Genomic DNA, 20,252 nt, shown 5'->3' on the forward strand with positions numbered 1-20,252 from the left:
GGGCAGGTGCCGGGCAGGATGGGCGCTCGGGGCTCCAGCTGGGCTGCGCAGGAGGCCCAGAGGAGGCTCAGAGGCCCGCGGGCGGCGGGCAGCGGGCAGCGGGCAGCGGGCAGCGGCGGGCCCGGAAGCCAGAGACCTCCGGGGCCACCTGGCCCTGTGCAGCGAACGGGCTGGGGGTGGGGGCGCCGCCCAGCGGGGGCGGGCCTGCAGAGGCCCGGGGTGGGAGAGCGCCGAGACCTCCGCGCCCGTCCCGCCCCCGCACGCACGCACGGGGATGGTGAGCGGGGGCGGGGCGGCGTCGGCCGGCCGCCGGGCTGCCGGCCCTGGCCGGCCGGAGTCCGGTGGCGGGTCGTCCGGCTCAGGTACAGCGCGCGGCCCCTGGAGAGGTGCGGCCGGCTGGCCCGCCCGGCAGGCAGGTCACAGCGAAAGGGAGGCGCGGCGCGGCGCGGGGCTCTTAGGGCGCTTGGAGGCAGCCGCCTCCGTCTACGGCCATACCACCCTGAACGCGCCCGATCTCGTCTGATCTCGGAAGCTAAGCAGGGTCGGGCCTGGTTAGTACTTGGATGGGAGACCGCCTGGGAATACCGGGTGCTGTAGGCTTTTTGCCTCCCCTCTCCTTTAGCCCCCGCCCCCTCTCCCGCCCCACACCTCCCCCAGCCCCACCCCTGGCGTGGCCTGCACCGCAAGCCCCCGCCCCAACCCTGGCCCCTCGCACCCCACCGCGCTCACAGCCGTCGGTCGCCTGCCTTCCAGCCGGCGGCCCTCGCAGGCAGCAGCGGGCGTCCCATCTCTTGGATCCCCCCGGCCCCAGCCCCTCCGCGGGTGGGTGACCCGGGCCTGGGGGGCGGGGTCCGACGCCCGCCACAGACCTGGGCTGCCTCCGTGCGGCCCGAGAGCCCCTCCGCTTTCGCCTTCCAAAAAACCAGATGACCTTCCAGTCTCCGTCTGGGGCTCCCTAGGCAAGCCTCAGGTAATCCTGGGGGGGGGGGGGGCGGCTGCCCCACGCCCCAGCCCCACCCGCAACCCTAGTGCCATCCTCGCACGCGACTGCGCATGCTCTCCCGCGGGCTCACACACACACACACACACACACACACACACACACACACACACACACACACACACACACACACACACACACACACACACACACACACACACACACACACACACACACACACACACACCACCACACACACCACCCCGCCGCCGAGACAGGTCAGGAGCCAGAAACCACAGGTAAGGGAGATGGAGAAAGAGGGAGAGAGAAACAGCAAGAGAACCACACAGGCTTCCCAACCCACGGCCTCCACACCCTCGGCCCTCCATTCTGGGTGTCCCCCTGGACCCCAGTCGGCCCGCCCACACCCTTGCCCCCTGACACACTCGCACACACACTCTCACACACTCACCCTCTGGCCTTTGGGCGGGGGCTGGGTCTTGCCTTAGGAAGCCAAGCCGAAGGGGACCTTTGAGACCTCGGCTGCCAAGACGTCTTGGGGACGCCACGGTGGGGGGGGGGCGCTCTGCCAGCCCCAGGGCACCGCGTGCAGCTGGGGCCCGGGGCCCAAGGCTGACGCCCCCTCCCTTGGGGAAGCTGCTTCTTCAGCCTGGCCTCTCTCTGAGGTGGGTCAGGGACTGTGCCACTGTGTCTGTCTCGGATCGGATGCCATCCTCGCTCCTGTGTCTGCCTCCCGTCTTCTGTCCGTCAGTCGCTGTGTCTCCCTCTGTGTGTGTGTGGGTGTGTGTGCGCGCGCGCGCGCGTGTGTGTGGTGTTGGATCAGAGTGCGGGAAGCTGCGTTGCCTAGAAGAGAGTTTAGTTATAAATTAAGGAGATGTAGAGCCAGAATGCGCTTCCCAGGTGGTGCTAGCAGTAAAGAACCTGTCTGCCCATGCAGGGAATGAAGGAGATGTGGGTTTGATACTGGGTTGGGAAGATCCCCTGGAGGACGACATGACAACCTACTTCAGCATGCTTGCCTGGAGGCTCCTACAGTAAGAGGAGCCTGGCGGGCTACAGCCCATGGGGTCACAACAGTCAGGCAGGCAGGACTGAAGCAACGTGGCACACAAGCATGCACACAGAGGCAGAGTATGAAGGATCTTGATTCTGGGCAGAAAGTTAATATCTCATTGTGGGTTCTTAGGCAGACAAGCAGCAGCAAGGCAGTCACAGCCTTCTGAGAGAAGAACAGGTAAGACAGAGGGTTAAATTTAGAGGCGGTTTGTAAGTGGGCAGTGACAGCAATGCTTAAAACCATGTAACGTCCACTTGTTAACTCCTTGACTCCAGAATCCACAAAACCGGGTCCTCCTTTGCACGTATTATAGGAAGCACTTGAAGACAAGAAGGACTTGGTGCTTACCAAGCTAGTGGAGGACGGAATTGCTTTTGCCTTTGCAAGAGCATTAGTGCCTGTGCAGACATAGGTTCCTTCACTTTCAAGGGAAAGGTTCTGCAACAAAAGGGATCCATTGAAAAGCAAGGAAATAGTGTCACTCAGAGATTCTCCTATCATCAACCAAGTAACATTAGGATGAGGCACACCATCGGAATAAAACCAGATATGACCCGAACGCCCTCAAGCCGTAGCCTATCTTCCAGCCAACAGGGCCTTTGGCCAGCCGGCCAGCCAGTCAGCGGGCATGGCGGGTAGCAGCGTGCCAACTTTTGGATCGCCACGGCCATAGCCCCTCTGCGGGAGGATGACCGGGGCCCCGACTCCCAACGCAGACCTGGGTTGCCTCCAAGAGGCCGGAGGGCCACTCCGCATTCGGATTGCAAGAAACAAGATGACCGTCCGGTATGCTTGGACCCCACATGATATGCAACCCCCCAGCTCCACACCCTTCCCCCTCCATTCTGGGTATCCCGCCCCGGCCTCCCCCCCCCTCCCCGCCCCCCCCCGCCCCCCCACCCCCGACCCCAGTCGGCCCGCCCACACCCTTGCCCCCTGACACTCTCACACACACACTCTCACACACTCACGCTCTGGCCTTTGGGCGGGGGCTGGGTCTTGCCTTATTAGGAAGCCAAGCCGAAGGGGACCTTTGAGACCTCGGCTGCCAAGACGTCTTGGGGATCCCACGGGGCTCTGCCAGCCCCAGGGCACCGCGTGCAGCTGGGGCCCGGGGCCCAAGGCTGATGCCCCCTCCCTTGGGGAAGCTGCTGCTTCCGCCTGGCCCCTCTCTCAGGTGGGTCAGGGACTGTGCCATTGTGTCTGTCTCGGATCGGATGCCATCCTCTCTCCCGTGTCTGCCTCCCGTTTTCTGTCCGTCAGTCGCTGTGTCTCCCTCTGTGTGTGTGTGTGTGTGTGTGTGTGTGTGTCTGTGTGTGTCTGCGTGCGCGCGCGCGCCCGACTGTCTGTCCGGCTGCATCTCCCTCTCCCTGTCTTCGAGTCTGTCTCTGAACCTCAGTCTCTCTCTGCCTCTGTGTCTCCTGACACCCGGCCTCTCACAGGTTGCTGGGGCCCTGGCTCTGGCTGACGAGCTTGCGCCAGCCGGCTTGTCTCACTTGGCGTGGGTGCGTGAGGCGAGTGTCTTGTGTGTCTGTCCGTGTGCCTGCCTGTCGGCCGTCTGCTCTCTCAGGACGGTCCTGTGCTTGGCGGGCGGCGTGGGGGCAAGTGGGGCCTGGATAGGGCGAAGGGGCGGGGCTGACGCGCTCCTGTCGGCCGCGCTGCTGGCTCCCCGTGGGTTTGGGCACCGGGCAGGTGCCGGGCAGGATGGGCGCTCAGGGCTCCAGCTGGGCTGCGCAGGAGGCCCAGAGGAGGCTCAGAGGCCCGCGGGCGGCGGGCAGCGGGCAGCGGGCAGCGGCGGGCCCGGAAGCCAGAGACCTCCGGGGCCACCTGGCCCTGTGCAGCGAACGGGCTGGGGGTGGGGGCGCCGCCCAGCGGGGGCGGGCCTGCAGAGGCCCGGGGTGGGAGAGCGCCGAGACCTCCGCGCCCGTCCCGCCCCCGCACGCACGCACGGGGATGGTGAGCGGGGGCGGGGCGGCGTCGGCCGGCCGCCGGGCTGCCGGCCCTGGCCGGCCGGAGTCCGGTGGCGGGTCGTCCGGCTCAGGTACAGCGCGCGGCCCCTGGAGAGGTGCGGCCGGCTGGCCCGCCCGGCAGGCAGGTCACAGCGAAAGGGAGGCGCGGCGCGGCGCGGGGCTCTTAGGGCGCTTGGAGGCAGCCGCCTCCGTCTACGGCCATACCACCCTGAACGCGCCCGATCTCGTCTGATCTCGGAAGCTAAGCAGGGTCGGGCCTGGTTAGTACTTGGATGGGAGACCGCCTGGGAATACCGGGTGCTGTAGGCTTTTTGCCTCCCCTCTCCTTTAGCCCCCGCCCCCTCTCCCGCCCCACACCTCCCCCAGCCCCACCCCTGGCGTGGCCTGCACCGCAAGCCCCCGCCCCAACCCTGGCCCCTCGCACCCCACCGCGCTCACAGCCGTCGGTCGCCTGCCTTCCAGCCGGCGGCCCTCGCAGGCAGCAGCGGGCGTCCCATCTCTTGGATCCCCCCGGCCCCAGCCCCTCCGCGGGTGGGTGACCCGGGCCTGGGGGGCGGGGTCCGACGCCCGCCACAGACCTGGGCTGCCTCCGTGCGGCCCGAGAGCCCCTCCGCTTTCGCCTTCCAAAAAACCAGATGACCTGCCAGTCTCCGTCTGGGGCTCCCTAGGCAAGCCTCAGGTAATCCTGGGGGGGGGGGGGGCGGCTGCCCCACGCCCCAGCCCCACCCGCAACCCTAGTGCCATCCTCGCACGCGACTGCGCGTGCTCTCCCGCGGGCTCACACACACACACACCCCACACACACACACACACACACCCCGCCGCCGAGACAGGTCAGGAGCCAGAAACCACAGGTAAGGGAGATGGAGAAAGAGGGAGAGAGAAACAGCAAGAGAACCACACAGGCTTCCCAACCCACGGCCTCCACACCCTCGGCCCTCCATTCTGGGTATCCCCCTGGACCCCAGTCGGCCCGCCCACACCCTTGCCCCCTGACACACTCGCACACACACTCTCACACACTCACCCTCTGGCCTTTGGGCGGGGGCTGGGTCTTGCCTTAGGAAGCCAAGCCGAAGGGGACCTTTGAGACCTCGGCTGCCGAGACGTCTTGGGGACGCCACGGTGGGGGGGGGGGGGCTCTGCCAGCCCCAGGGCACCGCGTGCAGCTGGGGCCCGGGGCCCAAGGCTGACGCCCCCTCCCTTGGGGAAGCTGCTTCTTCAGCCTGGCCTCTCTCTGAGGTGGGTCAGGGACTGTGCCACTGTGTCTGTCTCGGATCGGATGCCATCCTCGCTCCTGTGTCTGCCTCCCGTCTTCTGTCCGTCAGTCGCTGTGTCTCCCTCTGTGTGTGTGTGTGTGTGCGCGCGCGCGCGCGTGTGTGTGGTGTTGGATCAGAGTGCGGGAAGCTGCGTTGCCTAGAACAGAGTTTAGTTATAAATTAAGGAGATGTAGAGCCAGAATGCGCTTCCCAGGTGGTGCTAGCAGTAAAGAACCTGTCTGCCCATGCAGGGAATGAAGGAGATGTGGGTTTGATACCTGGGTTGGGAAGATCCCCTGGAGGACGACATGACAACCTACTTCAGCATGCTTGCCTGGAGGCTCCTACAGTAAGAGGAGCCTGGCGGGCTACAGCCCATGGGGTCACAACAGTCAGGCAGGCAGGACTGAAGCAACGTGGCACACAAGCATGCACACAGAGGCAGAGTATGAAGGATCTTGATTCTGGGCAGAAAGTTAATATCTCATTGTGGGTTCTTAGGCAGACAAGCAGCAGCAAGGCAGTCACAGCCTTCTGAGAGAAGAACAGGTAAGACAGAGGGTTAAATTTAGAGGCGGTTTGTAAGTGGGCAGTGACAGCAATGCTTAAAACCATGTAACGTCCACTTGTTAACTCCTTGACTCCAGAATCCACAAAACCGGGTCCTCCTTTGCACGTATTATAGGAAGCACTTGAAGACAAGAAGGACTTGGTGCTTACCAAGCTAGTGGAGGACGGAATTGCTTTTGCCTTTGCAAGAGCATTAGTGCCTGTGCAGACATAGGTTCCTTCACTTTCAAGGGAAAGGTTCTGCAACAAAAGGGATCCATTGAAAAGCAAGGAAATAGTGTCACTCAGAGATTCTCCTATCATCAACCAAGCAACATTAGGATGAGGCACACCATCGGAATAAAACCAGATATGACCCGAACGCCCTCAAGCCGTAGCCTATCTTCCAGCCAACAGGGCCTTTGGCCAGCCGGCCAGCCGGCCAGCCAGTCAGCGGGCATGGCGGGTAGCAGCGTGCCAACTTTTGGATCGCCACGGCCATAGCCCCTCTGCGGGAGGATGACCGGGGCCCCGACTCCCAACGCAGACCTGGGTTGCCTCCAAGAGGCCGGAGGGCCACTCCGCATTCGGATTGCAAGAAACAAGATGACCGTCCGGTATGCTTGGACCCCACATGATATGCAACCCCCCAGCTCCACACCCTTCCCCCTCCATTCTGGGTATCCCGCCCCGGCCTCGCCCCCCTCCCCGCCCCCCCCCCCGACCCCAGTCGGCCCGCCCACACCCTTGCCCCCTGACACTCTCACACACACACTCTCACACACTCACGCTCTGGCCTTTGGGCGGGGGCTGGGTCTTGCCTTATTAGGAAGCCAAGCCGAAGGGGACCTTTGAGACCTCGGCTGCCAAGACGTCTTGGGGATCCCACGGGGCTCTGCCAGCCCCAGGGCACCGCGTGCAGCTGGGGCCCGGGGCCCAAGGCTGATGCCCCCTCCCTTGGGGAAGCTGCTGCTTCCGCCTGGCCCCTCTCTCAGGTGGGTCAGGGACTGTGCCATTGTGTCTGTCTCGGATCGGATGCCATCCTCTCTCCCGTGTCTGCCTCCCGTTTTCTGTCCGTCAGTCGCTGTGTCTCCCTCTGTGTGTGTGTGTGTGTGTGTGTGTGTGTGTGTGTGTCTGTGTGTGTCTGCGTGCGCGCGCGCGCCGTCTGTCTGTCCGGCTGCATCTCCCTCTCCCTGTCTTCGAGTCTGTCTCTGAACCTCAGTCTCTCTCTGCCTCTGTGTCTCCTGACACCCGGCCTCCCGTCCCTTCCTCTGGCCCCGGCCTCTCACAGGTTGCTGGGGCCCTGGCTCTGGCTGACGAGCTTGCGCCAGCCGGCTTGTCTCACTTGGCGTGGGTGCGTGAGGCGAGTGTCTTGTGTGTCTGTCCGTGTGCCTGCCTGTCGGCCGTCTGCTCTCTCAGGACGGTCCTGTGCTTGGCGGGCGGCGTGGGGGCAAGTGGGGCCTGGATAGGGCGAAGGGGCGGGGCTGACGCGCTCCTGTCGGCCGCGCTGCTGGCTCCCCGTGGGTTTGGGCACCGGGCAGGTGCCGGGCAGGATGGGCGCTCAGGGCTCCAGCTGGGCTGCGCAGGAGGCCCAGAGGAGGCTCAGAGGCCCGCGGGCGGCGGGCAGCGGGCAGCGGGCAGCGGCGGGCCCGGAAGCCAGAGACCTCCGGGGCCACCTGGCCCTGTGCAGCGAACGGGCTGGGGGTGGGGGCGCCGCCCAGCGGGGGCGGGCCTGCAGAGGCCCGGGGTGGGAGAGCGCCGAGACCTCCGCGCCCGTCCCGCCCCCGCACGCACGCACGGGGATGGTGAGCGGGGGCGGGGCGGCGTCGGCCGGCCGCCGGGCTGCCGGCCCTGGCCGGCCGGAGTCCGGTGGCGGGTCGTCCGGCTCAGGTACAGCGCGCGGCCCCTGGAGAGGTGCGGCCGGCTGGCCCGCCCGGCAGGCAGGTCACAGCGAAAGGGAGGCGCGGCGCGGCGCGGGGCTCTTAGGGCGCTTGGAGGCAGCCGCCTCCGTCTACGGCCATACCACCCTGAACGCGCCCGATCTCGTCTGATCTCGGAAGCTAAGCAGGGTCGGGCCTGGTTAGTACTTGGATGGGAGACCGCCTGGGAATACCGGGTGCTGTAGGCTTTTTGCCTCCCCTCTCCTTTAGCCCCCGCCCCCTCTCCCGCCCCACACCTCCCCCAGCCCCACCCCTGGCGTGGCCTGCACCGCAAGCCCCCGCCCCAACCCTGGCCCCTCGCACCCCACCGCGCTCACAGCCGTCGGTCGCCTGCCTTCCAGCCGGCGGCCCTCGCAGGCAGCAGCGGGCGTCCCATCTCTTGGATCCCCCCGGCCCCAGCCCCTCCGCGGGTGGGTGACCCGGGCCTGGGGGGCGGGGTCCGACGCCCGCCACAGACCTGGGCTGCCTCCGTGCGGCCCGAGAGCCCCTCCGCTTTCGCCTTCCAAAAAACCAGATGACCTGCCAGTCTCCGTCTGGGGCTCCCTAGGCAAGCCTCAGGTAATCCTGGGGGGGGGGGGGGCGGCTGCCCCACGCCCCAGCCCCACCCGCAACCCTAGTGCCATCCTCGCACGCGACTGCGCGTGCTCTCCCGCGGGCTCACACACACACACACCCCACACACACACACACACACACCCCGCCGCCGAGACAGGTCAGGAGCCAGAAACCACAGGTAAGGGAGATGGAGAAAGAGGGAGAGAGAAACAGCAAGAGAACCACACAGGCTTCCCAACCCACGGCCTCCACACCCTCGGCCCTCCATTCTGGGTATCCCCCTGGACCCCAGTCGGCCCGCCCACACCCTTGCCCCCTGACACACTCGCACACACACTCTCACACACTCACCCTCTGGCCTTTGGGCGGGGGCTGGGTCTTGCCTTAGGAAGCCAAGCCGAAGGGGACCTTTGAGACCTCGGCTGCCGAGACGTCTTGGGGACGCCACGGTGGGGGGGGGGGGGGCTCTGCCAGCCCCAGGGCACCGCGTGCAGCTGGGGCCCGGGGCCCAAGGCTGACGCCCCCTCCCTTGGGGAAGCTGCTTCTTCAGCCTGGCCTCTCTCTGAGGTGGGTCAGGGACTGTGCCACTGTGTCTGTCTCGGATCGGATGCCATCCTCGCTCCTGTGTCTGCCTCCCGTCTTCTGTCCGTCAGTCGCTGTGTCTCCCTCTGTGTGTGTGTGGGTGTGTGTGCGCGCGCGCGCGCGTGTGTGTGGTGTTGGATCAGAGTGCGGGAAGCTGCGTTGCCTAGAAGAGAGTTTAGTTATAAATTAAGGAGATGTAGAGCCAGAATGCGCTTCCCAGGTGGTGCTAGCAGTAAAGAACCTGTCTGCCCATGCAGGGAATGAAGGAGATGTGGGTTTGATACCTGGGTTGGGAAGATCCCCTGGAGGACGACATGACAACCTACTTCAGCATGCTTGCCTGGAGGCTCCTACAGTAAGAGGAGCCTGGCGGGCTACAGCCCATGGGGTCACAACAGTCAGGCAGGCAGGACTGAAGCAACGTGGCACACAAGCATGCACACAGAGGCAGAGTATGAAGGATCTTGATTCTGGGCAGAAAGTTAATATCTCATTGTGGGTTCTTAGGCAGACAAGCAGCAGCAAGGCAGTCACAGCCTTCTGAGAGAAGAACAGGTAAGACAGAGGGTTAAATTTAGAGGCGGTTTGTAAGTGGGCAGTGACAGCAATGCTTAAAACCATGTAACGTCCACTTGTTAACTCCTTGACTCCAGAATCCACAAAACCGGGTCCTCCTTTGCACGTATTATAGGAAGCACTTGAAGACAAGAAGGACTTGGTGCTTACCAAGCTAGTGGAGGACGGAATTGCTTTTGCCTTTGCAAGAGCATTAGTGCCTGTGCAGACATAGGTTCCTTCACTTTCAAGGGAAAGGTTCTGCAACAAAAGGGATCCATTGAAAAGCAAGGAAATAGTGTCACTCAGAGATTCTCCTATCATCAACCAAGCAACATTAGGATGAGGCACACCATCGGAATAAAACCAGATATGACCCGAACGCCCTCAAGCCGTAGCCTATCTTCCAGCCAACAGGGCCTTTGGCCAGCCGGCCAGCCAGTCAGCGGGCATGGCGGGTAGCAGCGTGCCAACTTTTGGATCGCCACGGCCATAGCCCCTCTGCGGGAGGATGACCGGGGCCCCGACTCCCAACGCAGACCTGGGTTGCCTCCAAGAGGCCGGAGGGCCACTCCGCATTCGGATTGCAAGAAACAAGATGACCGTCCGGTATGCTTGGACCCCACATGATATGCAACCCCCCAGCTCCACACCCTTCCCCCTCCATTCTGGGTATCCCGCCCCGGCCTCGCCCCCCTCCCCGCCCCCCCCCCCGACCCCAGTCGGCCCGCCCACACCCTTGCCCCCTGACACTCTCACACACACACTCTCACACACTCACGCTCTGGCCTTTGGGCGGGGGCTGGGTCTTGCCTTATTAGGAAGCCAAGCCGAAGGGGACCTTTGAGACCTCGGCTGCCAAGACGTCTTGGGGATCCCACGGGCTCTGCCAGCCCCAGGGCACCGCGTGCAGCTGGGGCCCGGGGCCCAAGGCTGATGCCCCCTCCCTTGGGGAAGCTGCTGCTTCCGCCTGGCCCCTCTCTCAGGTGGGTCAGGGACTGTGCCATTGTGTCTGTCTCGGATCGGATGCCATCCTCTCTCCCGTGTCTGCCTCCCGTTTTTCTGTCCGTCAGTCGCTGTGTCTCCCTCTGTGTGTGTGTGTGTGTGTGTGTGTGTGTGTGTCTGCGTGTCTGCGTGCGCGCGCGCGCGCGCGACTGTCTGTCCGGCTGCATCTCCCTCTCCCTGTCTTCGAGTCTGTCTCTGAACCTCAGTCTCTCTCTGCCTCTGTGTCTCCTGACACCCGGCCTCTCACAGGTTGCTGGGGCCCTGGCTCTGGCTGACGAGCTTGCGCCAGCCGGCTTGTCTCACTTGGCGTGGGTGCGTGAGGCGAGTGTCTTGTGTGTCTGTCCGTGTGCCTGCCTGTCGGCCGTCTGCTCTCTCAGGACGGTCCTGTGCTTGGCGGGCGGCGTGGGGGCAAGTGGGGCCTGGATAGGGCGAAGGGGCGGGGCTGACGCGCTCCTGTCGGCCGCGCTGCTGGCTCCCCGTGGGTTTGGGCACCGGGCAGGTGCCGGGCAGGATGGGCGCTCAGGGCTCCAGCTGGGCTGCGCAGGAGGCCCAGAGGAGGCTCAGAGGCCCGCGGGCGGCGGGCGCGGGCAGCGGGCAGCGGGCAGGGCGGGCCCGGAAGCCAGAGACCTCCGGGGCCACCTGGCCCTGTGCAGCGAACGGGCTGGGGGTGGGGGCGCCGCCCAGCGGGGGCGGGCCTGCAGAGGCCCGGGGTGGGAGAGCGCCGAGACCTCCGCGCCCGTCCCGCCCCCGCACGCACGCACGGGGATGGTGAGCGGGGGCGGGGCGGCGTCGGCCGGCCGCCGGGCTGCCGGCCCTGGCCGGCCGGAGTCCGGTGGCGGGTCGTCCGGCTCAGGTACAGCGCGCGGCCCCTGGAGAGGTGCGGCCGGCTGGCCCGCCCGGCAGGCAGGTCACAGCGAAAGGGAGGCGCGGCGCGGCGCGGGGCTCTTAGGGCGCTTGGAGGCAGCCGCCTCCGTCTACGGCCATACCACCCTGAACGCGCCCGATCTCGTCTGATCTCGGAAGCTAAGCAGGTCGGGCCTGGTTAGTACTTGGATTGGGAGACCGCCTGGGAATACCGGGTGCTGTAGGCTTTTGCCTCCCCTCTCCTTTAGCCCCCGCCCCCTGCTCCCGCCCCACACCTCCCCCAGCCCCACCCCTGGCGTGGCCTGCACCGCAAGCCCCCGCCCCAACCCTGGCCCCTCGCACCCCACCGCGCTCACAGCCGTCGGTCGCCTGCCTTCCAGCCGGCGGCCCTCGCAGGCAGCAGCGGGCGTCCCATCTCTTGGATCCCCCCGGCCCCAGCCCCTCCGCGGGTGGGTGACCCGGGCCTGGGGGGCGGGGTCCGACGCCCGCCACAGACCTGGGCTGCCTCCGTGCGGCCCGAGAGCCCCTCCGCTTTCGCCTTCCAAAAAACCAGATGACCTTCCAGTCTCCGTCTGGGGCTCCCTAGGCAAGCCTCAGGTAATCCTGGGGGGGGGGGGGGCGGCTGCCCCACGCCCCAGCCCCACCCGCAACCCTAGTGCCATCCTCGCACGCGACTGCGCATGCTCTCCCGCGGGCTCACACACACACACACACACACACACACACACACACACACACACACCCCACACACACCCACACACCCACCCCGCCGCCGAGACAGGTCAGGAGCCAGAAACCACAGGTAAGGGAGATGGAGAAAGAGGGAGAGAGAAACAGCAAGAGAACCACACAGGCTTCCCAACCCACGGCCTCCACACCCTCGGCCCTCCATTCTGGGTGTCCCCCTGGACCCCCGTCGGCCCGCCCACACCCTTGCCCCCTGACACACTCGCACACACACTCTCACACACTCACCCTCTGGCCTTTGGGCGGGGGCTGGGTCTTGCCTTAGGAAGCCAAGCCGAAGGGGACCTTTGAAACCTCGGCTGCCAAGACGTCTTGGGGACGCCACGGTGGGGGGGGGGGCGCTCTGCCAGCCCCAGGGCACCGCGTGCAGCTGGGGCCCGGGGCCCAAGGCTGACGCCCCCTCCCTTGGGGAAGCTGCTTCTTCAGCCTGGCCTCTCTCTGAGGTGGGTCAGGGACTGTGCCACTGTGTCTGTCTCGGATCGGATGCCATCCTCGCTCCTGTGTCTGCCTCCCGTCTTCTGTCCGTCAGTCGCTGTGTCTCCCTCTGTGTGTGTGTGGGTGTGTGTGCGCGCGCGCGCGCGTGTGTGTGGTGTTGGATCAGAGTGCGGGAAGCTGCGTTGCCTAGAAGAGAGTTTAGTTATAAATTAAGGAGATGTAGAGCCAGAATGCGCTTCCCAGGTGGTGCTAGCAGTAAAGAACCTGTCTGCCCATGCAGGGAATGAAGGAGATGTGGGTTTGATACCTGGGTTGGGAAGATCCCCTGGAGGACGACATGACAACCTACTTCAGCATGCTTGCCTGGAGGCTCCTACAGTAAGAGGAGCCTGGCGGGCTACAGCCCATGGGGTCACAACAGTCAGGCAGGCAGGACTGAAGCAACGTGGCACACAAGCATGCACACAGAGGCAGAGTATGAAGGATCTTGATTCTGGGCAGAAAGTTAATATCTCATTGTGGGTTCTTAGGCAGACAAGCAGCAGCAAGGCAGTCACAGCCTTCTGAGAGAAGAACAGGTAAGACAGAGGGTTAAATTTAGAGGCGGTTTGTAAGTGGGCAGTGACAGCAATGCTTAAAACCATGTAACGTCCACTTGTTAACTCCTTGACTCCAGAATCCACAAAACCGGGTCCTCCTTTGCACGTATTATAGGAAGCACTTGAAGACAAGAAGGACTTGGTGCTTACCAAGCTAGTGGAGGACGGAATTGCTTTTGCCTTTGCAAGAGCATTAGTGCCTGTGCAGACATAGGTTCCTTCACTTTCAAGGGAAAGGTTCTGCAACAAAAGGGATCCATTGAAAAGCAAGGAAATAGTGTCACTCAGAGATTCTCCTATCATCAACCAAGTAACATTAGGATGAGGCACACCATCGGAATAAAACCAGATATGACCCGAACGCCCTCAAGCCGTAGCCTATCTTCCAGCCAACAGGGCCTTTGGCCAGCCGGCCAGCCAGTCAGCGGGCATGGCGGGTAGCAGCGTGCCAACTTTTGGATCGCCACGGCCATAGCCCCTCTGCGGGAGGATGACCGGGGCCCCGACTCCCAACGCAGACCTGGGTTGCCTCCAAGAGGCCGGAGGGCCACTCCGCATTCGGATTGCAAGAAACAAGATGACCGTCCGGTATGCTTGGACCCCACATGATATGCAACCCCCCAGCTCCACACCCTTCCCCCTCCATTCTGGGTATCCCGCCCCGGCCTCCCCCCCCCTCCCCGCCCCCCCCCGCCCCCCCACCCCCGACCCCAGTCGGCCCGCCCACACCCTTGCCCCCTGACACTCTCACACACACACTCTCACACACTCACGCTCTGGCCTTTGGGCGGGGGCTGGGTCTTGCCTTATTAGGAAGCCAAGCCGAAGGGGACCTTTGAGACCTCGGCTGCCAAGACGTCTTGGGGATCCCACGGGGCTCTGCCAGCCCCAGGGCACCGCGTGCAGCTGGGGCCCGGGGCCCAAGGCTGATGCCCCCTCCCTTGGGGAAGCTGCTGCTTCCGCCTGGCCCCTCTCTCAGGTGGGTCAGGGACTGTGCCATTGTGTCTGTCTCGGATCGGATGCCATCCTCTCTCCCGTGTCTGCCTCCCGTTTTCTGTCCGTCAGTCGCTGTGTCTCCCTCTGTGTGTGTGTGTGTGTGTGTCTGTGTGTGTCTGCGTGCGCGCGCGCGCCCGACTGTCTGTCCGGCTGCATCTCCCTCTCCCTGTCTTCGAGTCTGTCTCTGAACCTCAGTCTCTCTCTGCCTCTGTGTCTCCTGACACCCGGCCTCTCACAGGTTGCTGGGGCCCTGGCTCTGGCTGACGAGCTTGCGCCAGCCGGCTTGTCTCACTTGGCGTGGGTGCGTGAGGCGAGTGTCTTGTGTGTCTGTCCGTGTGCCTGCCTGTCGGCCGTCTGCTCTCTCAGGACGGTCCTGTGCTTGGCGGGCGGCGTGGGGGCAAGTGGGGCCTGGATAGGGCGAAGGGGCGGGGCTGACGCGCTCCTGTCGGCCGCGCTGCTGGCTCCCCGTGGGTTTGGGCACCGGGCAGGTGCCGGGCAGGATGGGCGCTCAGGGCTCCAGCTGGGCTGCGCAGGAGGCCCAGAGGAGGCTCAGAGGCCCGCGGGCGGCGGGCAGCGGGCAGCGGGCAGCGGCGGGCCCGGAAGCCAGAGACCTCCGGGGCCACCTGGCCCTGTGCAGCGAACGGGCTGGGGGTGGGGGCGCCGCCCAGCGGGGGCGGGCCTGCAGAGGCCCGGGGTGGGAGAGCGCCGAGACCTCCGCGCCCGTCCCGCCCCCGCACGCACGCACGGGGATGGTGAGCGGGGGCGGGGCGGCGTCGGCCGGCCGCCGGGCTGCCGGCCCTGGCCGGCCGGAGTCCGGTGGCGGGTCGTCCGGCTCAGGTACAGCGCGCGGCCCCTGGAGAGGTGCGGCCGGCTGGCCCGCCCGGCAGGCAGGTCACAGCGAAAGGGAGGCGCGGCGCGGCGCGGGGCTCTTAGGGCGCTTGGAGGCAGCCGCCTCCGTCTACGGCCATACCACCCTGAACGCGCCCGATCTCGTCTGATCTCGGAAGCTAAGCAGGGTCGGGCCTGGTTAGTACTTGGATGGGAGACCGCCTGGGAATACCGGGTGCTGTAGGCTTTTTGCCTCCCCTCTCCTTTAGCCCCCGCCCCCTCTCCCGCCCCACACCTCCCCCAGCCCCACCCCTGGCGTGGCCTGCACCGCAAGCCCCCGCCCCAACCCTGGCCCCTCGCACCCCACCGCGCTCACAGCCGTCGGTCGCCTGCCTTCCAGCCGGCGGCCCTCGCAGGCAGCAGCGGGCGTCCCATCTCTTGGATCCCCCCCGGCCCCAGCCCCTCCGCGGGTGGGTGACCCGGGCCTGGGGGGCGGGGTCCGACGCCCGCCACAGACCTGGGCTGCCTCCGTGCGGCCCGAGAGCCCCTCCGCTTTCGCCTTCCAAAAAACCAGATGACCTGCCAGTCTCCGTCTGGGGCTCCCTAGGCAAGCCTCAGGTAATCCTGGGGGGGGGGGGGGCGGCTGCCCCACGCCCCAGCCCCACCCGCAACCCTAGTGCCATCCTCGCACGCGACTGCGCGTGCTCTCCCGCGGGCTCACACACACACACACACACACACACACACACACACACCCCACACACACCCACACACCCACCCCGCCGCCGAGACAGGTCAGGAGCCAGAAACCACAGGTAAGGGAGATGGAGAAAGAGGGAGAGAGAAACAGCAAGAGAACCACACAGGCTTCCCAACCCACGGCCTCCACACCCTCGGCCCTCCATTCTGGGTATCCCCCTGGACCCCAGTCGGCCCGCCCACACCCTTGCCCCCTGACACACTCGCACACACACTCTCACACACTCACCCTCTGGCCTTTGGGCGGGGGCTGGGTCTTGCCTTAGGAAGCCAAGCCGAAGGGGACCTTTGAGACCTCAGCTGCCGAGACGTCTTGGGGACGCCACGGTGGGGGGGGGGGGGCTCTGCCAGCCCCAGGGCACCGCGTGCAGCTGGGGCCCGGGGCCCAAGGCTGATGCCCCCTCCCTTGGGGAAGCTGCTGCTTCCGCCTGGCCCCTCTCTCAGGTGGGTCAGGGACTGTGCCATTGTGTCTGTCTCGGATCGGATGCCATCCTCTCTCCCGTGTCTGCCTCCCGTTTTCTGTCCATCAGTCGCTGTGTCTCCCTCTCTGTGTGTGTGTGTGTGTGTGTGCGTGTGTGTGTGTGTGTCTGCGCGCGCGCGCCCGTCTGTCTGTCCGGCTGCATCTCCCTCTCCCTGTCTTCGAGTCTGTCTCTGAACCTCAGTCTCTCTCTGCCTCTGTGTCTCCTGACACCCGGCCTCTCACAGGTTGCTGGGGCCCTGGCTCTGGCTGACGAGCTTGCGCCAGCCGGCTTGTCTCACTTGGCGTGGGGGCGTGAGGCGAGTGTCTTGTGTGTCTGTCCGTGTGCCTGCCTGTCGGCCGTCTGCTCTCTCAGGACGGTCCTGTGCTTGGCGGGCGGCGTGGGGGCAAGTGGGGCCTGGATAGGGCGAAGGGGCGGGGCTGACGCGCTCCTGTCGGCCGCGCTGCTGGCTCCCCGTGGGTTTGGGCACCGGGCAGGTGCCGGGCAGGATGGGCGCTCAGGGCTCCAGCTGGGCTGCGCAGGAGGCCCAGAGGAGGCGCAGAGGCCCGCGGGCGGCGGGCAGCGGGCAGCGGGCAGCGGCGGGCCCGGAAGCCAGAGACCTCCGGGGCCACCTGGCCCTGTGCAGCGAACGGGCTGGGGGTGGGGGCGCCGCCCAGCGGGGGCGGGCCTGCAGAGGCCCGGGGTGGGAGAGCGCCGAGACCTCCGCGCCCGTCCCGCCCCCGCACGCACGCACGGGGATGGTGAGCGGGGGCGGGGCGGCGTCGGCTGGCCGCCGGGCTGCCGGCCCTGGCCGGCCGGAGTCCGGTGGCGGGTCGTCCGGCTCAGGTACAGCGCGCGGCCCCTGGAGAGGTGCGGCCGGCTGGCCCGCCCGGCAGGCAGGTCACAGCGAAAGGGAGGCGCGGCGCGGCGCGGGGCTCTTAGGGCGCTTGGAGGCAGCCGCCTCTGTCTACGGCCATACCACCCTGAACGCGCCCGATCTCGTCTGATCTCGGAAGCTAAGCAGGGTCGGGCCTGGTTAGTACTTGGATGGGAGACCGCCTGGGAATACCGGGTGCTGTAGGCTTTTTGCCTCCCCTCTCCTTTAGCCCCCGCCCCCTCTCCCGCCCCACACCTCCCCCAGCCCCACCCCTGGCGTGGCCTGCACCGCAAGCCCCCGCCCCAACCCTGGCCCCTCGCACCCCACCGCGCTCACAGCCGTCGGTCGCCTGCCTTCCAGCCGGCGGCCCTCGCAGGCAGCAGCGGGCGTCCCATCTCTTGGATCCCCCCGGCCCCAGCCCCTCCGCGGGTGGGTGACCCGGGCCTGGGGGGCGGGGTCCGACGCCCGCCACAGACCTGGGCTGCCTCCGTGCGGCCCGAGAGCCCCTCCGCTTTCGCCTTCCAAAAAACCAGATGACCTGCCAGTCTCCGTCTGGGGCTCCCTAGGCAAGCCTCAGGTAATCCTGGGGGGGGGGGGGGCGGCTGCCCCACGCCCCAGCCCCACCCGCAACCCTAGTGCCATCCTCGCACGCGACTGCGCATGCTCTCCCGCGGGCTCACACACACACACACACACACACACACACACACACACACACACACACACACACACACACACACCACACACCCGCCGCCGAGACAGGTCAGGAGCCAGAAACCACAGGTAAGGGAGATGGAGAAAGAGGGAGAGAGAAACAGCAAGAGAACCACACAGGCTTCCCAACCCACGGCCTCCACACCCTCGGCCCTCCATTCTGGGTGTCCCCCTGGACCCCAGTCGGCCCGCCCACACCCTTGCCCCCTGACACACTCGCACACACACTCTCACACACTCACCCTCTGGCCTTTGGGCGGGGGCTGGGTCTTGCCTTAGGAAGCCAAGCCGAAGGGGACCTTTGAGACCTCGGCTGCCAAGACGTCTTGGGGACGCCACGGTGGGGGGGGGGGCGCTCTGCCAGCCCCAGGGCACCGCGTGCAGCTGGGGCCCGGGGCCCAAGGCTGACGCCCCCTCCCTTGGGGAAGCTGCTTCTTCAGCCTGGCCTCTCTCTGAGGTGGGTCAGGGACTGTGCCACTGTGTCTGTCTCGGATCGGATGCCATCCTCGCTCCTGTGTCTGCCTCCCGTCTTCTGTCCGTCAGTCGCTGTGTCTCCCTCTGTGTGTGTGTGGGTGTGTGTGCGCGCGCGCGCGCGTGTGTGTGGTGTTGGATCAGAGTGCGGGAAGCTGCGTTGCCTAGAAGAGAGTTTAGTTATAAATTAAGGAGATGTAGAGCCAGAATGCGCTTCCCAGGTGGTGCTAGCAGTAAAGAACCTGTCTGCCCATGCAGGGAATGAAGGAGATGTGGGTTTGATACCTGGGTTGGGAAGATCCCCTGGAGGACGACATGACAACCTACTTCAGCATGCTTGCCTGGAGGCTCCTACAGTAAGAGGAGCCTGGCGGGCTACAGCCCATGGGGTCACAACAGTCAGGCAGGCAGGACTGAAGCAACGTGGCACACAAGCATGCACACAGAGGCAGAGTATGAAGGATCTTGATTCTGGGCAGAAAGTTAATATCTCATTGTGGGTTCTTAGGCAGACAAGCAGCAGCAAGGCAGTCACAGCCTTCTGAGAGAAGAACAGGTAAGACAGCGGGTTAAATTTAGAGGCGGTTTGTAAGTGGGCAGTGACAGCAATGCTTAAAACCATGTAACGTCCACTTGTTAACTCCTTGACTCCAGAATCCACAAAACCGGGTCCTCCTTTGCACGTATTATAGGAAGCACTTGAAGACAAGAAGGACTTGGTGCTTACCAAGCTAGTGGAGGACGGAATTGCTTTTGCCTTTGCAAGAGCATTAGTGCCTGTGCAGACATAGGTTCCTTCACTTTCAAGGGAAAGGTTCTGCAACAAAAGGGATCCATTGAAAAGCAAGGAAATAGTGTCACTCAGAGATTCTCCTATCATCAACCAAGTAACATTAGGATGAGGCACACCATCGGCATAAAACCAGATATGACCCGAACGCCCTCAAGCCGTAGCCTATCTTCCAGCCAACAGGGCCTTTGGCCAGCCGGCCAGCCAGTCAGCGGGCATGGCGGGTAGCAGCGTGCCAACTTTTGGATCGCCACGGCCATAGCCCCCCTGCGGGAGGATGACCGGGGCCCCGACTCCCAACGCAGACCTGGGTTGCCTCCAAGAGGCCGGAGGGCCACTCCGCATTCGGATTGCAAGAAACAAGATGACCGTCCGGTATGCTTGGACCCCACATGATATGCAACCCCCCAGCTCCACACCCTTCCCCCTCCATTCTGGGTATCCCGCCCCGGCCTCCCCCCCCTCCCCGCCCCCCCCCCCCCCCCCCCCCGACCCCAGTCGGCCCGCCCACACCCTTGCCCCCTGACACTCTCACACACACACTCTCACACACTCACGCTCTGGCCTTTGGGCGGGGCTGGGTCCTTGCCTTATTAGGAAGCCAAGCCGAAGGGGCTTTGAGACCTGCTGCCGAGACGTCTGGGGACGCGCCACGTGGGGGGGGGGCTTTCTGCAGCCCACCAGGGCACCCCGCGTGCACAGCTGGGGCCCGGGGCCCAAGGCTGACGCCCCCGTCCCTTGGGGAAGCTGGCTTCTTCAGCCTGGCCTCTCCTCTGAGGTGGGTCAAGGGACCGTGCGCACTGTGTCCCTAGTCTCGGATCGGATTGCCATCCTCCGCTCCTGTGTCTGCCTCCCGTCTTTGTCCGTCAGTCCGCTGTGGTCTCCCTGCTGTGTGGTGTGTGTGTTGCGCGCAGCGCGGGCGGTGTGTGTGGTGTTGGATCAGAGTGCGGGAAGCTGCGTTGCTAGAAACAGAGTTAGTTTATAAATTAGGAAGAAATGATAAGAGCCAGAAATGCGCTTCCCAGGTGGTGCTAATGAGCAGTAAAGAATCTGTCTGCCCATGCAGGGAATGAAGGAGATGTGGGTTTGATACCTGGGTTGGGAAGATCCCCTGGAGGGCGACATGACAACCTACTTCAGCATGCTTGCCTGGAGGCTCCTACAGTAAGAGGAGCCTGGCGGGCTACAGCCCATGGGGTCACAACAGTCAGGCAGGCAGGACTGAAGCAACGTGGCACACAAGCATGCACACAGAGGCAGAGCATGAAGGATCTTGATTCT

The 20,252-nt window shown here is 65.1% G+C and overlaps 6 non-coding genes across 6 annotated transcripts; all 6 read left to right on the forward strand.

Moving 5' to 3' along the window:
- The first annotated feature begins 481 nt into the window (after nt 1–481).
- Nucleotides 482–600, forward strand: LOC122446946. The gene has a single exon (XR_006271086.1). It is a non-coding gene; the product is annotated as a 5S ribosomal RNA (ribosomal RNA).
- Nucleotides 601–4,178: 3,578 nt separating this feature from the next.
- Nucleotides 4,179–4,297, forward strand: LOC122446950. The gene has a single exon (XR_006271087.1). It is a non-coding gene; the product is annotated as a 5S ribosomal RNA (ribosomal RNA).
- Nucleotides 4,298–7,805: 3,508 nt separating this feature from the next.
- Nucleotides 7,806–7,924, forward strand: LOC122446961. Its single transcript, XR_006271091.1, has one exon. It is a non-coding gene; the product is annotated as a 5S ribosomal RNA (ribosomal RNA).
- A 3,481-nt stretch (nt 7,925–11,405) lies between these two features.
- Nucleotides 11,406–11,524, forward strand: LOC122446889. Its single transcript, XR_006271046.1, has one exon. It is a non-coding gene; the product is annotated as a 5S ribosomal RNA (ribosomal RNA).
- Nucleotides 11,525–15,030: 3,506 nt separating this feature from the next.
- LOC122446972 lies at nt 15,031–15,149 on the forward strand. The gene has a single exon (XR_006271102.1). It is a non-coding gene; the product is annotated as a 5S ribosomal RNA (ribosomal RNA).
- Nucleotides 15,150–17,084: 1,935 nt separating this feature from the next.
- LOC122446855 lies at nt 17,085–17,203 on the forward strand. Its single transcript, XR_006271015.1, has one exon. It is a non-coding gene; the product is annotated as a 5S ribosomal RNA (ribosomal RNA).
- Nucleotides 17,204–20,252: the final 3,049 nt, after the last annotated feature.

Source organism: Cervus canadensis, chromosome 8 (genome assembly GCF_019320065.1).
Source record: "Cervus canadensis isolate Bull #8, Minnesota chromosome 8, ASM1932006v1, whole genome shotgun sequence".
NCBI lineage: Eukaryota > Metazoa > Chordata > Mammalia > Artiodactyla > Cervidae > Cervus > Cervus canadensis.